Source organism: Cydia pomonella, chromosome 23 (assembly GCF_033807575.1).
Source record: "Cydia pomonella isolate Wapato2018A chromosome 23, ilCydPomo1, whole genome shotgun sequence".
Lineage (NCBI taxonomy): Eukaryota > Metazoa > Arthropoda > Insecta > Lepidoptera > Tortricidae > Cydia > Cydia pomonella.
In genome coordinates, this window is record NC_084725.1 from 13,560,714 (window position 1) to 13,576,465 (window position 15,752).

The 15,752-nt window shown below is 36.6% G+C and overlaps 1 protein-coding gene across 1 annotated transcript in view; it reads right to left on the reverse strand.

The window, feature by feature from the left end:
* Positions 1 to 2,438, reverse strand: part of LOC133530625 (facilitated trehalose transporter Tret1-like) — a 50,843-nt gene extending 48,405 nt beyond the window's left edge. The window contains exon 1 of the mRNA XM_061868630.1: positions 2,325 to 2,438. The gene's annotated coding sequence lies outside the window, so the exon portion shown is untranslated. The remainder of the gene's footprint in view (positions 1 to 2,324) is intronic.
* Positions 2,439 to 15,752: the final 13,314 nt, after the last annotated feature.

Here is a 15,752-nt window from a genome sequence, read left to right on the forward strand (position 1 = left end):
AACACAACATGTGCAACGGTAATCGCTTACCATCAGGCAATTAATCTGCTCGTTTGCCTCATCCTATGTATATCATAAAAATAGTAGACTGTTAACCAAGGGATGAAAGACATTCTGCCGACGTAGTTTGGCGCTTGAACGCAGTGAGAGCGTCAATAGTCCGGGACTGAAATGATGCCTTTCACCCGAGTTAAACACTCTACTTTTCATTTTGAATACGAGGAAAGTAAAATACTTGTGCATTTAAAAAAACACGGCTAAGTATAAACATCAGTAGTATTTCTTGAGGATACTTTCAATTAACAATTTAGGTAAAAATATCATTATTTATGGAAAGAGGAGTTAAATATCAGAATGAAAATTGTACAAAAAATCCATTTGAAACCAAAATTTTAATTGCTTATCGTAAAAAAGTAAGTAGGTAAGTACTTAGAAAGTACAGTGCCCTAGAGCAGAAACGTATCATTTTCTGCATACGTTTTAGAACAACAATGACCCACAGAGCCTCCCGTGTTTTTCTCCACTCGACGCTGTCATCGGCATTTTCCCACCATTTTGGGTAGAATGCGACCAAGTCATCCCGCCATCTCTTTTTCGGTCTGCCTGCACCCCGTCCTGCACTGTCTATGGTGTTCCATGGATCCCACTCAGTAACCATTTTGGCCCACCTTTCCGGGTGCATGCGGCAGACATGTCCAGCCCAGTCCTACTTGAGCTTGCTTGCACAACTAATATATATTACGTAAATCATTGTGTTCCGTATACGTGCCTATTTATATTTACCTATCTAAAATTAATTAAAATCGCATACGAATGAAAAATTCGATATGCCAATATAATGATACGTTGCGTAACCAAGCTAACCGTACAGCGATAAAAAAATCACATGTAATTTTACTGATATTAACTTATAACTCGTTTGGACGTAACCTTGAAGTATAAAACAATAGGCCCTGTAAGTTAATTTTCGGTACATTTGAAACATGGTTAATGATGTCTTTAATTTAAAAACGTCATCTTTTTTCTCAACTTTGCGATCAAAACAAAAAAGAGACATAAGTACCTACATAATAGGTCTTCTTCCTCGTTTCCTCATGACTGAGGGTCGCGACCACATGAGAACGTTATTTTATGCACCACGGCTTTCCATTCTGCACGATTTTCTGCCTTCCTAATAATAGGCGCCTGTGTAGATCCCTGGCATGCCTTCTTTACAATGTCCACCTTGCCAACCATAATGCGCTTTTCGAAGTTATCCGACATAATAGATAGATATACAGACAGAAAACCAGTAAAATATCCGTCCTGTAACCGAAATTCTGATTATGACTAACGTCGCCCAAAACCAGTCCCGATGTAGTTTTCGGGAATATCAAATTGTGAGCATTTGTAACATAAATATTATTAGCTTTCCGGTGATCTAAGTATGGTTATTAGTAAAAATCATAGGCCAGCATAGATACACAATAGTCAGGAGTCAGAAGATATATTTTGACGACCGGTCTGGCCTAGTGGGTACTGGGTAGTGACCTACCTATGTAGCCGATGGTCCTGGGTTCGAATCCCGGTAAGGGCATTTATTTGTGTGATTAGCACAGATATAAGCAAAAAAATGTAACATATTGTATTAAATCCGTCAATAGATAAAGTAAAAAGTTTTTGGTAAAAATTTCATTTTTGGTACAAGCTGTTCTCGCTGACTGTACCACAGGCAACTAATACGCATCGAGGCAATTCTAACCCCAAACACAATTAGGATGCGTTGTTTCATCACAGAGCTCCTATGCCTACCTCCTGTCACCATCATCAGATCAACTCGATAGTACCATAACATAGTATTGCATTGTCACCTGACTTACATATGTATGCAATTTTTCAGCTCAATTGGAAATCGGGAAGTGAGTCAAATTTAGTTTCCAAAATTTGACCCACACAAACACACTAACTAACTAACTAACAATCTAACAAGTAACAAGGCAAGTAAGTTAAATAAAAACTTGTAATTACAAAGAGTTAAATTCGTTGTTTACCATGTTATCCTTTAAATTGGCACCGGTACACAAGAGGACCTACTTTTAACCTCCTCATAAACTTCTATAAAACTTAAAATACTCTACAATTTTGTTGTTTTTTTCGCAAATAACAACACCTCACGCATCGAAATACGCACAACTTAGAATACGAACTTTTTAATAACAGATTTTTTGAATTAAAATCCTCCTCAAATTTCAGCTAAACCGCACACTTATCTGTACACTTACATAGAACATGTAATCAAAGCTAAAACGACGAACTTATACACTTATAACAACAGTAAAACTTACTTAATGACTTCACAACACACACACACGATCGGACTGTAACCCCACACGAAAGATCAGCGTGCACTGGCCTGGCTGCGGCGACGGTTGTATACCTACTGATGCGGTTACGTGTTCATAAAACATTTTATGCCAGCTTCAAGTGATTACTTCTATAACTTGAGCTTGATTTATAAAAAATAATTATCTTAAACATGCTAATTGCAATTTTTATAGTGCTATTTTGCAATAAGTATGTAATAGTGGTTTAAGTATGCGTAAATAAAGCTTCGTTGCATAAGGTACGAGATTGAAAAGCTTGATTTAATCACTATTTTATACAATACTTTTTCTACGAGTCATCTAAAATAATACTTTTTTTACTTTTAAACCTATATAATTAATGAAAATTGGTAAGTATCTTAGTAGACAAAAATGCAGACAAATGTAGAAATGTAGTCTTTTGTATGGGAGCGCAGCGGCACGTGATTGGTAATTTTTTTATAGTTGACTACAGCGTATCGAATATAGTTGAGTGAGAGCCCATACATGAAAAGTACGCAATTATAGTTTGGTATACGAAATCTTAAATCAACCATTACAGTCGACGGGTAGAAAAACATACATTACAAGATTTATAAAGCCCGACCAGAAATATATGATCATTGTCAAGAGGGCGCTGTTATTCACATGTATAGAGTGACAGTTCAGTTTAGTATTAAAAATTTAGTTCCAATGAAATTCCGCAATATGGCGCGTGATCATATATTACTGGTCAGGCTTTACACATAATGTAACAGAAAACTTACTAACTTGATTTAAAACGATGCGTTATAAAACCTTCGTGAATACCCCACTGTGTAGTTATACGTCACGAGCGGTCGCAAACTCGAAAATCAGGTTTTTGAAGAAAGTCCCATTCGCGAAATTGCAATAATATTTACTCGGATTTGACAATTACAGCATTCCTTCTTTCTTTTTTGTAAACATGGCGAGGCACTAACCCTTTTCCAAGCATAGTATGATTTATCGACCACATACAAATACCATTAGAATACAAATTTAACATTCCGTCTTCCGATTTAAGGTTCAAATTTTTGAGGTATATAGTCAGTTTTTCTTTGAGGTATATGCTTTAATTATATGAACGAAAATATATAAAGCAGATTTTTAATATCTTTCTCATTAAGGAATTTATATGTACTTACTTTTAAAACTTTACTTTTTATTTAGGTTCAAATTAGATCGCACTTTCGAGAAATGTGATTAAGTCTTCAAATTAATCATCAAATCATTAATATACTTATTTGGTTGTTTTTTTTGGGAAACCTTGTAGATTGGTGCGGCCTGGAAAAGGGTTAAAAAAAATTGTATGGTAGACATGTGGTGTATTTAGTAGTTTTCATATAAATTATAAGTAACTAGATACATTTAAGAATTTATCGAACTATGGGTCTAACTCCTGCGTCAAATAAAATAGTACAAGTTTTCTTAAATTATTTTTAGCGATGCTTATTTTATTTCTTACTCTTTTCTATGAACGATTGTCCCTTGGCTAGGCCCCAGGGGGCCTACCGTTAACACCGGAGTTCGTAAATTTCGGGCATCTTTCTCTTTTACTCCATAAGGCGTAATTAGAGTGACAGAGATAGTTCAACCATGTTCAGTGGTGTTTTACATATATGCCCATGGTAGTAAAAAATATTCAAAATTCTCAATTTGACATTAAACCCCCCCCCCCCTCACCCCTCCTTATTCATAAACGTCTACTAAAGTTGACAAGCCGCTAATAATCGTTTGCCGCTTTCCAACGCGACATATGGGCATGATGGAAAGGGACAAATGATTATTAGCGGCTCTTATTATAGCATGTTTTTAAATATAGCACAATGTGCATGGCATTTATTTTCCCGTTTAATTTTAGGTATTATTTAAAACGGGAATATCGAGCCATGTTATCGAGTGAATAAACTTATTTTCCTGTTACGAGAAGTTTTAACTGAGGTAATTATAATGTCATAGGCAGATGCAGATCAGGGAAACGAAATTCGTAGGGGAATAGATACAGGGCGGCTACCGGGAAAATCGTAATTCGTCAATTGCGGGCATTTTTCTCTGTCACTCTAATTACGTCTTAGTGAGAGTAAAAGAGAAAGATCCCCGCAATTTGCGAATTTCGGTTTTCGCGGTAGGCCCCCAGATCCTTAAACGTAAAAAGATTTAAGAAAAGAAAAATTATACGAGACGGACCGACAGACGGGGGGTGGACAGAGTAGCACCATAAGGTTTCCTTTTATACCTTTTCGGTACGAAACCCTAAAAAGTAATCTATACCAGTAGCTACGCAAACACGAACAACATTACCATTTCAATCGTAGTGACGTCATAGGTTGAAAGTTCACCAACAACCTAATTCGATGCCTAGCAGCGACACAAATCAGTCAACGGTCGCAAAAAATGTACAATATGTCGCATACATTAATATTCGGTATATCCTGCGACATAAGTACCAAATTAGCGTGTTCGTCTGGCGAGATAAGATCGCTAGGTCCCTCTGTATGAGTTTTTTTTGCGGTTTTTTATCATAGTAATTTGACAAAAGATGTTACTTGTGTGTTACTTTAGCACTCGCAAGGTAGCAACATTTTACATATTATTATTTATTTGTTAAACATAAATAATAATATGTAAAATGTTGCTACCTTGCGAGTGCTAAAACTATGAGTTAATACATTTATAGGCCGTATAAATATTTATTAGTAAATAGAATAGGTATAGGTACTACTTTCTGACACCTAATTACATTAAAGATTGTTTAAAATAAGTAACTAGAGTCTAGATTATTGAATAAATAAATAAAAAGCATTTATATCGAACAAGATCCATAATACAAAAACACAAAACAACAAACAATCAAAATATTTCCATATAAATTACAAAAAATAAAATTATTATTATTAGGTCTTGATACCTAATTATAATGAATTTAGATACTTACCTAGAACCTACCTTAAGTAAGTATATGTAGGCTCTCAAATAAATCGTTGTTGTATATATTTACATCCAAACTTCTCAAAAAAGACGTGTGGCACTCGGGGACTGCCGCGGTAAAGCTATTGCATAGCATTTTGTATCAACTTATGCAATTATAATTATTTATTTATTTTATTTATGCAGTATTTCTTTTTCTTTGATATTAATTCAAGTTACACTTTTTGAGCGTGGTGACCGATAAGAAAACAATTTTTTCTTTTATTAAATAAATAAAAAGTTAATATTGTTTAAAATATTTTTATTATTTTACAATACATGTGGGTCAGAAATATATTCATTGAAACTATAGGTTTATGATAACTGAAATAAGAAACATAAGTTTGCGACTTAATATCCTCTAAATACCTAGAAAATACCGCGTCAATGGTGGTCCCATATTTTGTTGTGGACTCTTGTGGATCATTATTCATTTTCAAATTCAATGTCTTTGATAGAAAAGTTGTCAACCGCTCTGATTTTTTATCAGCGAAGTTAATGTTGAAATCGCCAGCCAAGATAAGTGGAAATTTATTACCATTTGTACCAAGTATTTTCGACCCTTCTTCAGTGTACTCCAGTAAAGTGCGATGAATAAAATGCTCCACCTCGTCCAATTTTGGATTCGGAGAAATGTAAATTGCTACCATAACTATTTGTAGGCCATTTCTAAGTTTGCATAAGCACGCACAAATATCTCCAACAAGATGGTTTCTGTTATATACATAATGAAGAATGAATTTATTTATATATATATATTATCAATCAATCCCTCAAAATTTAACCTTTTATCAATTATATTGAGAATCTAAATTGAGAATTTAAACTATACGCGTGTGTGTGTTTGTGTGTATAAAAGAGGGCTACTTTTAATATCGCTCATTTTAATATCAAAAATTTAGGTTATCTTTATAGCAGTATTATATTTTCAATTCAAAATTAATACTGCATTTGTGATAATAATAAAATGTATGTATATAGAGTACTCACTCATTTTCTTTCACTATTTTTTCGTGACTTTCTTCATTAATAATAAATGCACTTTGTTCATTCATATTCAAAACACTTTATACACAAATTTTACAAGTACAGCTATTCACTGTTGTACATAAATACCTATACACCTATATTAAACTCAGACCATTTCGTTTTTTTTTTTTTTTTTCTTTATTGGGAAAAAAAACAGACATAGGCAGATGATACAGAAAAGAGGATATTGGTTTTTACATTATAAGTGCAACCTACATCCTGAGACAATTCCCACTAGGATTTATAAACTAATGATTTATAAGTGGCATTGAGCTATAAAATGTTAGTAAGTTACAGGGGCGGCGGGTCCATACAACTCGATTCCCACCGGCTTGCCTAAAACTTATTGCTACATAAACCAAACTTATATATCATCATTAAAATTAAAAATATATCCATAATGAAAACACTACGTATTACATTACCTTGGAATTGATAACACGATTTACTAAAGCACTAATCATAGCAGGCGCGCGAAGTGAAGCTAAGCTTGACTATTCATTCATGCGCCACTACACAGATACGAAAACTCACGCACATGCTCATAAAGTTTGCTATAGAGAGTCCACGCGAATGAGCTTCAAAGCAACTCGGTCTTGTATCGGGTTATTCATTTGAATAAAAACCTTAAACGTAATAGCATAAGGTTTATATTGGAAAAATGCCCACACATATTCATAAAGTCCGCGAGCACTGAGGGGCCTACCGCGAACACCGTAGTACGCAAATTGCGGGCTACTTTCTCTTTTACTCCAATGGCGTAATTAGGGTGACAGAGAAAGATGCTCGTAATTTGCGAACTTCGGGGTACGCGGTAGGCCCTCTGTACACGACCGCGATAACGTCAGTTATTATTAACATGCTGCTTCATTTGAATTTAAACCTTAAATACAAACAGGTAAGATTTATATTGGAGTGTAGTGGTTCACAATTTTAAATCGAGTGGCGTTTGCCGCGCAAATGCTTAATATTGCCATACAAAAACATTGAATTGAATAAATGGGTAAAATTGTACAGTATTTTGCTAGCATTGATAACAATTTTTGTAAAAACCTTTGAAAAAATGATGAATTTTAATAGAAAAATCCAAGAATCTTATGTAGTCTCAAGTTTAATAATTTGATAAAGAACGTTTCTTCAAAGAAAGTACTGTTTGTAGGTTTGTAGTAATAGGTTTTAGAATTTGCGTGTTTGTGAACACTCCCGTCCCGGTTGTTACCAAGGCTTGTTGTTATTATTAGAGTTTTAAATGTTTTTATGTGATTTTATTTACTTGTGTGCACAAATTTATATATAAAGTTACTAAACCAGTGATATTTTGTATGTTGTGTGTATAATAGTATGGCAAAGGTGGTTATACACTAACTGCAAAAGGTCGCGCCCAAGGACACACCTAGCGCATAATGTTAAGGTGTTTTTTTGTTCCGAGTTGCCTAGCCAGAATTTTCACGCGCCGCTACTGGTAAGTTAGTATTGTATGAAATCCAAATAAATAATTATTTATTTTGTTAGATTTTTATTTAAGTATCTTTTTTCACACTATTTAAACATGTGATTTATGAGTTTTGAAGTAGAAATACATTTTTATTTGTATTTTTTATAATTAATTTTTCAAATAAAAAATAGAAATAGTACATAGTTATTTGTTTAAGGGAGCCATTTTTTTGTATATTTTATTTATTTATTTACAATAACAATATACATAATGGATACATATAAGTAAAAGGGGTAGATATGTGACGTTAATAGTTGACAAAACTAAAATCTGGTCCAGCACCCACTCATTTGCAAATACTACACACCATTATAATGTACATGTGCACAACGAGCAACAGGGATAACCAAATATAGTTAACAGTGCTTCAATAGCCAATAGTAATAGCAAATTTACTGTGTTGTTTATTGTAGTTAGGGAGTTTCGTTCTGTTTATCATCAGCAGTTCCACTACACTAATTGCCAGTTTTTGGATGAAAATGCTTAATTTGTAGACAAACAATACAAAAATCACTATATGTGTACCTATAAGATTTTAAGTGTTCCCTCAATTCTTCATGGATTCCATCATTAGAACTTTGAACCCGGGACGGGACCATCGGCTTTATAAGCAGGGTCACTGCCCACTAGGCCAGACCAGTCATCATACATTTTACTTGACAAATAGAGATGATTATTATTTATTTCTTTTGTTTATGATAAAAGGTTAAATTTGATTGATCTAATATCTGTTCTAAATATTTTTTACACAGTTTTCAACATACATAAATACATCTTAAAACTACACTATAACTCGCATATTAAAATTGTAAATCCGAGCTCTCGTTAAAAATGTTGTCCATAGTTTTCCTATTGTTGTACAAGTACTATTTAGTAATTTTTGATGGACTATTCCCGATATTTGGGTTTCAAGTTAATGCAAGATATTGTTTTAACAATACTATCAGAAAAACTGGATTTTTGGTTAACAACCGGTTATTCGTATATTAAAATAAAAACCGGTTACATTCTATAGTTTCAAGGAATAGGAGCACATGATTTAAAAAGTTGCATTATTTATAAAAAAAAATTGCTGACTCGGGCATGCATGCACTGCATGAAGCGGGCATGCCTACTTGACACTCGGATAAACGTGTTTCTCACATGGGTAATGCATTATTTAGCTGTCGCGCTCACTCAATAACAAGGAAATTTTTAATTTTATTTAGAAAAAATATGTTTTCAAATGTTATAACAGTACTTACGAATGAAAAGTGATACCGTGAGCTTTGTTTTTGTGCTTGGAGCTATTGAAGCACTGGAAAAAGGCGCAACACGGCATTCTTTGGTAATATTTTATCGAATTTGATGACAATGTTGACACTTCAGCGTCACCCGTAGGACTAATTCAATATAGGTCCCGGAACCTATATTTTGTGGCTCACGATCGAGCGCCTGGTACCTCATCTACCCCTATTACGTACATCAATGATACATACAGATTACTATAAACAGCTGCTTATGTATTTGTCCGATTTCGGAGCAGCTCGTCTCGATTCGTGCGAGTTTCGTAGAGTCGTACAATACGTCTAATCGCACGCACACAACGCCGTGTCGAAGACTGCCGAACTGAAACGACGTTAGACGAAGTGGGGAGCGTGAGGTTTTTTCGTTACGGAATTTCTGGATTCGGTCCCCGCGCTCAAGGCCCGCGATAGAAGCTATGCAATAGCTTAAAAAATTGCTGACTCGGGCATGCATGCACTGCATGAAGCGGGCATGCCTACTTGACACTCGGATAAACGTGTTTCTCACATGGGTAATGCATTATTTAGCTGTCGCGCTCACTCAATAACAAGGAAATTTTTAATTTTATTTAGAAAAAATATGTTTTCAAATGTTATAACAGTACTTACGAATGAAAAGTGATACCGTGAGCTTTGTTTTTGTGCTTGGAGCTATTGAAGCACTGGAAAAAGGCGCAACACGGCATTCTTTGGTAATATTTTATCGAATTTGATGACAATGTTGACACTTCAGCGTCACCCGTAGGACTAATTCAATATAGGTCCCGGAACCTATATTTTGTGGCTCACGATCGAGCGCCTGGTACCTCATCTACCCCTATTACGTACATCAATGATACATACAGATTACTATAAACAGCTGCTTATGTATTTGTCCGATTTCGGAGCAGCTCGTCTCGATTCGTGCGAGTTTCGTAGAGTCGTACAATACGTCTAATCGCACGCACACAACGCCGTGTCGAAGACTGCCGAACTGAAACGACGTTAGACGAAGTGGGGAGCGTGAGGTTTTTTCGTTACGGAATTTCTGGATTCGGTCCCCGCGCTCAAGGCCCGCGATAGAAGCTATGCAATAGCTTAAAAATGTGTAGGTACAGTGTTAAAATAAAACCTTTTATATTTTATGTGTTATGCGTTAACATCTTAGCTAGTTAGCTTAAAATCGCAATTTCTTAAACAAAACCATACCCCTGAGAAAGATGTCTCGCGATTACAATCCGTGTACTGTGTGGTGAACGCCATTCATATTTAGGTCTAACCTGCCGGCCTAGCCAAGGTGACAATCGCTATCGCTTCGACAACGAATCGCTTGGTGGCTCTTTATCACTCTTCCATATTAGTGCGACAGTGACAATTGCGATTCGATCGGTACGGAGCGTAAGCGATTTGCACGTTGGCTACGCGGCCTGATCTTGTTTGATTTTATTTTGGTATCTACAAGGTATCTTGCTCGCATCAGTAAACAGGATTAGAAAGAGTAAATTCCAGCAGTAGGTTACCTATCCATATATTTTTTACCATAACATAATTTCGATTAATATGACTTATACGACCGAAGACGTCAAATAACTCTTTCTAATTTTGAATAACGTAAATACATGCGTACGCATCATGAGATCGATTTGCGAGTTCGTGAGTAGGGTGACCCTGAATGATCGAATAAGTATCTAAATGAAGCACGACATGTTTTTTTAATAGAATCAACCTCTCATCTTCCGTTGTAAAAACGTGGCGGAAACAAATTGTTATCAACTGTTATATTTTTTATTTATTTGCAAATCTATTAAGTACCATTGCTTTGGCTAATTAACAACGTGCTAAATGCATTTACATTGGAGCCAGTTTTTAACTGGGATTCAAACTGCGCCAACAATACAGGTTGTTTATTCAGCCACCTGCAATAATTTACGGGGTGAATATATAGGTACTGAGCAACTTTTACTAAAATTTTAATCTCCCATAGAAATGTCAAGGTCAAACAGCCAAAATGTATGAAACAGCCAATTTTTTTCACGATTTCGCTTCAGCGTTGCAACGCGACATTACAACCAACTACATTGCTGCCTCAAATATCAAAAATCCGGGCAGTAACATCGATTGACATATTTGTGGCAGTAATGCAATCCACTAAACCCGGTTATGTCCGGCTACGTCCAAAAGAGAGGTATGTGCATTGTGAATGTCATCTCGCTTTGTGTGGTAGGGCACATCCAGCGGATGTCATTCCAGATCTAGAACAGAGCCCAACTAAGGAAGTACCCCGAACTTACAGAAAACCGCAGCCAAATAACACTAGACCGTAGTAATAGTGTTGTGTTGTGTTCACTGCCGGTGAGTAAGGTTGCCAGAGCTCAACGAGGGTCGGCAAGGCGCAGGTTCAGCGGTAGGCCCTCTGCATTCAGATAACAATTTAGACCGTCATAGATTCGTAGCAAAAACAAATAACCATCGCAAATAATGACTTTAATACTGAAACTCATTACAAGCGTCATTATGTAATTTGTATATAATTTACTGCGGCTTGGTTGGGCAATGTTGGCAGAGCTTTTGAAAGTGTGTTGCAGTCATGTGACTGCGAGTGGGGGAGGCGTCACGTGACCTCCCCCTCAGAGACTTGCTTGTTATTCTGATTGTTATACAAACATAACACTTCAGGTAATCCAGTATACCACATATATGTACGAGTACCCGGTGTTGGCCGAAACGTTAATGCAATTAACTATTATTGGCCATTTACCATTATAAATTGAACCGTAAACTGTAACCGTCCGTTGATTTTGGATTATATTTTTTATTACGTTCATTTGGATTTGATTTGATTGGATTTTTGTGGTAAGTATTTCATAGTTAGTATTTTCCTCGCGTTGGTGTGGTGAAAATGTTTGTGTTTCACTCGGAGGCAATGTTTGTTTAACACTCGTGCCTTGAAACCCTCGCAACGCTCAAGATTCAAGTTGCAAGGGTTTCAAGGCACGAGTGTTAAACAAAGTTTGCCTCCGAGTGAAACACAAACACTTTCACCACACCAACGCGAGGAATTTTAAATTATTTTTTCCGCAAGTAACGCCTACACTCCGACTACTGCAAGTACCTATCAATTATTGAATGTTTGGCTCTTTCTAATGTGCAAACACAAGTAGGTATGCAAACTGAATAAGATACCTACCCACATTAGCAGTGCACTTAAAGAGTTCACACACCGTACTTAATTCTGGCGCCCTAACTGGTATACTAACTAAGATCCTAAAAAAATTGTTTCTCTTTAGAGACTCTTGCTAAACGCGGTTACGCCTAGTTACGATTTAGGATTCTGAATTAAGATGTGTGAAGCGTTTTACCCTTAGATTGGCAGACCGCGGCTCGTAAACAGCTCGCCCGCGCCACCTGCACCTGAGCCCGCGCCGCCCTCGGTTGAGCCCGCGCCACCTTCGTCTGAGCCCGCGCCACCTTCAGCCGAGCCCGGGCCGCCTTCGGCTGAGCCCGCGGTGTATTCATCTGAGCCCACGCCGCCTCCGGCTGAGCGCACGCCGTCTTCGGCTGAACGCAAGCCGCCTTCGGCTGAGCCCGCGTCGCCTCCGGCTGAGCCCGCGGTGTATTCATCTGATCCCACGCCGCCTCCGGCTGAGCGCACGCCGTCTTCGGCTGAACGCAAGCCGCCTTCGGCTGAGCCCGCGTCGCTTCCGGCTGAGCGCACGACGTCTTCGGCTGAGCGCAAGCCGCCTTCGGCTGAGCCCGCGCCGCCTCCGGCTGAGCGCACGCCACCTTCGGCTGAGCGCACGCTACCTATGGATGGCCTCGTACCTAGGAAACCTAATGTAATCGTATATTGTGATGAGATCGGTAAAAACATTGGTACACTTCTACGCAGATATTCTGGAGAACAAAGTGTTATTAGTTATTGCATGCCTTGTAATAGCTTCGAGAATATTTTAAATTGTATGACGAAAGACAATAACATTCACAGTAATACAACATTACTTATTTTCATAGGGAATATAGGGACAATGAATAAACTTGATTTAATTAGATACCATGATATAATTAACGGTTTTAAAGTAAAAAAAATTGTCTTGTTTTCGTTTCCTTACTGCCAGCATTTGTCACAGACCGAGAATACAAGTAGGTATAAATTAAATTTACGAATGTATAATCTATGTGCGTATAATAAAAAGATCCATATTATTGACACTAACAAGTATGTTAGAAATTTTTACATCCTTAATAACAGAGGTAAATTTTACCTCAATAATTTTTGTAAGAGACAGATAGCTATGTCGCTGTCATATTTTATTGATGTAACAACCAAAAACATGGCTTGTAAGCTTATTAATGTCCAGCAGAGAAGCACAAACCTGGTGCGGATTCCAGTTAATTTAAATTAAATCATGTGACAACAGTGGACTCCAGTGCTGGCAACATCCATAATAATAAAATAAGTAATTCTAATAATGTAATGATTGATAGCAAAAAAAAAACCTGTAATCAACTTGGTCCATCAAAACATTCAAAGCATACGAGGTAAAGATTTACAAATTGATTTATTTTTAAACTGTAATAACATAGATATATTATGTATTACCGAACACTGGCTAAGTTCTAATGAAATGATGTTTAATTTTAGCAACCATCAGCTTGGTAGTATATTTAATAGAGTTAAATCCGTACATGGCGGGTCTATGATAATTATAAACAACGAATTAAAATTCAAAGAACGTAAAGATATTGTGTCCTTATCTGTCGAAAGAATTGTTGAAATAGCCGCTGTAGAATTAGAGCAATTCATTGTTATTTGTGTTTATAGGCCACCCTTGGGCAGTTTCGAAATGTTCCAAAAGAAAATGGAAATAGCTTTATCAAAACTATCACACGTTAAAAAGCAAATTATTGTATGTGGAGACTTCAATATCAATATTCTGGAAACCTCTTCCTTAAGTGTTAGCTTGATAAGTCTCTTCAAATCTTTTAGATTAAACTATGTCTTTATGGAGCCTACAAGGGTGACTGCTACCAGCGCAACGTGTATTGATAACATTTTTACTGATATTGGTCCTGTTAGTAAGAATGTGATCAGTGCACTGGAATCAGATCACTTGGGTCAATTAATTACATTTGATCGGATGCGGGGTGTAAGTCTTTTAAAGGAGAGAATTACCTTTGTACCAGTAACATCGGAACGTTTGGAGAGAATCAGGAATGGCCTTGCTCTTCAGTTACCATTTTTGCTTGCTGAATCAGGCCCTAATGACATGTACAATACATTTTTCACAATGTTCATAAAAGAGTATAATAAAATATTCACTTGTAAATCAGTGGTGGTTGGCGGTGCAAATCTTTTCAGTGAGTGGGCTACTGCAGACTTGCATAATCAAAGGAAACAACTGTACGAACTTTACGAGGAACGGCGCTATAGAACGTGTGATGAATTTAAAGAATATGTAAAGCAGTATTCTAAAAGCTTCAAGTTAAATTGTCGTATAGCTAAATGTAATTATTTGAGCAATAAGATAAAAAATAGTTCCGACGTCATTAAAACGACATGGAAAATAATAAATGAGGAGACTGGGCGCAAAAAAAGGACAAATACCACATACCGGTTAAAGGTAAACGGGAAATTAATAGAATCTAATACAGATGTCGCTGCTGAATTTGAAACTTTCTTTACTAATGCACCAGTTACCACGACTAAGCATCTTAATTCATCAAGCTTATCTGCCGCTGAAATGTTAGAAATTTTTTTGCCAAAATGTTCAATAGAATTTAAGTTTGAACATGTTACTAACCTAGATGTACTTAAGGCATTTCGATCGATTAATGTCAAAAAAGCTAGAGATCTTTGGGGAGTTTCTGTTCACGTTATGAAGTCCTTAATTGAGTTATTAGTACCTCACTTAGTAGTAATATTCAACAATTGCGTCGACTGTGGCGAGTTTCCAGACCTGATGAAGCAGAGTAAAGTTACTCCTATATTTAAGACGGGTATTGCCACCGATCCCACTAACTACAGGCCCATTTCAGTTTTGCCTACACTTAGCAAAATTTTTGAGAAATTAATACTGTCACAGTTACTAAGTCATTTCAATAACAACAATTTGATGCACAATAAGCAATTTGGGTTTACTCGGGGTCGATCGACCATTGACGCTGGAATAGAATTAGTTAAAAATATTTTCGGCGCCTGGGAGGAGTCACATGATGCCATTGGCATTTTTTGTGACTTATCTAAGGCGTTCGACTGCGTTAGTCACGAAACACTCCTTAAGAAACTTTATTTCTATGGAGTTAGAGGAAGAGCGCTGAATTTGTTGGAATCTTATTTGGATGGGAGAATCCAAAGAGTGGACGTGAATGGAGAACGATCCCCTGGGTCACTGGTTTCGATGGGCGTACCCCAGGGCTCCATATTAGGGCCCTTCCTGTTTCTCATTTATATGAATGATTTACCGTATTTAGTGAAGGACCACCATGATATAGTGCTGTTTGCTGACGATACCTCTCTCATCTTTAAGGTCAAACGACAGGAAGATGCCGACGTTTATGTAAACAGTGCTATATCAAATGTAGTGCAATGGTTCAACGTCAATAACCTAATGTTGAATGGGAAGAAAACTAAAT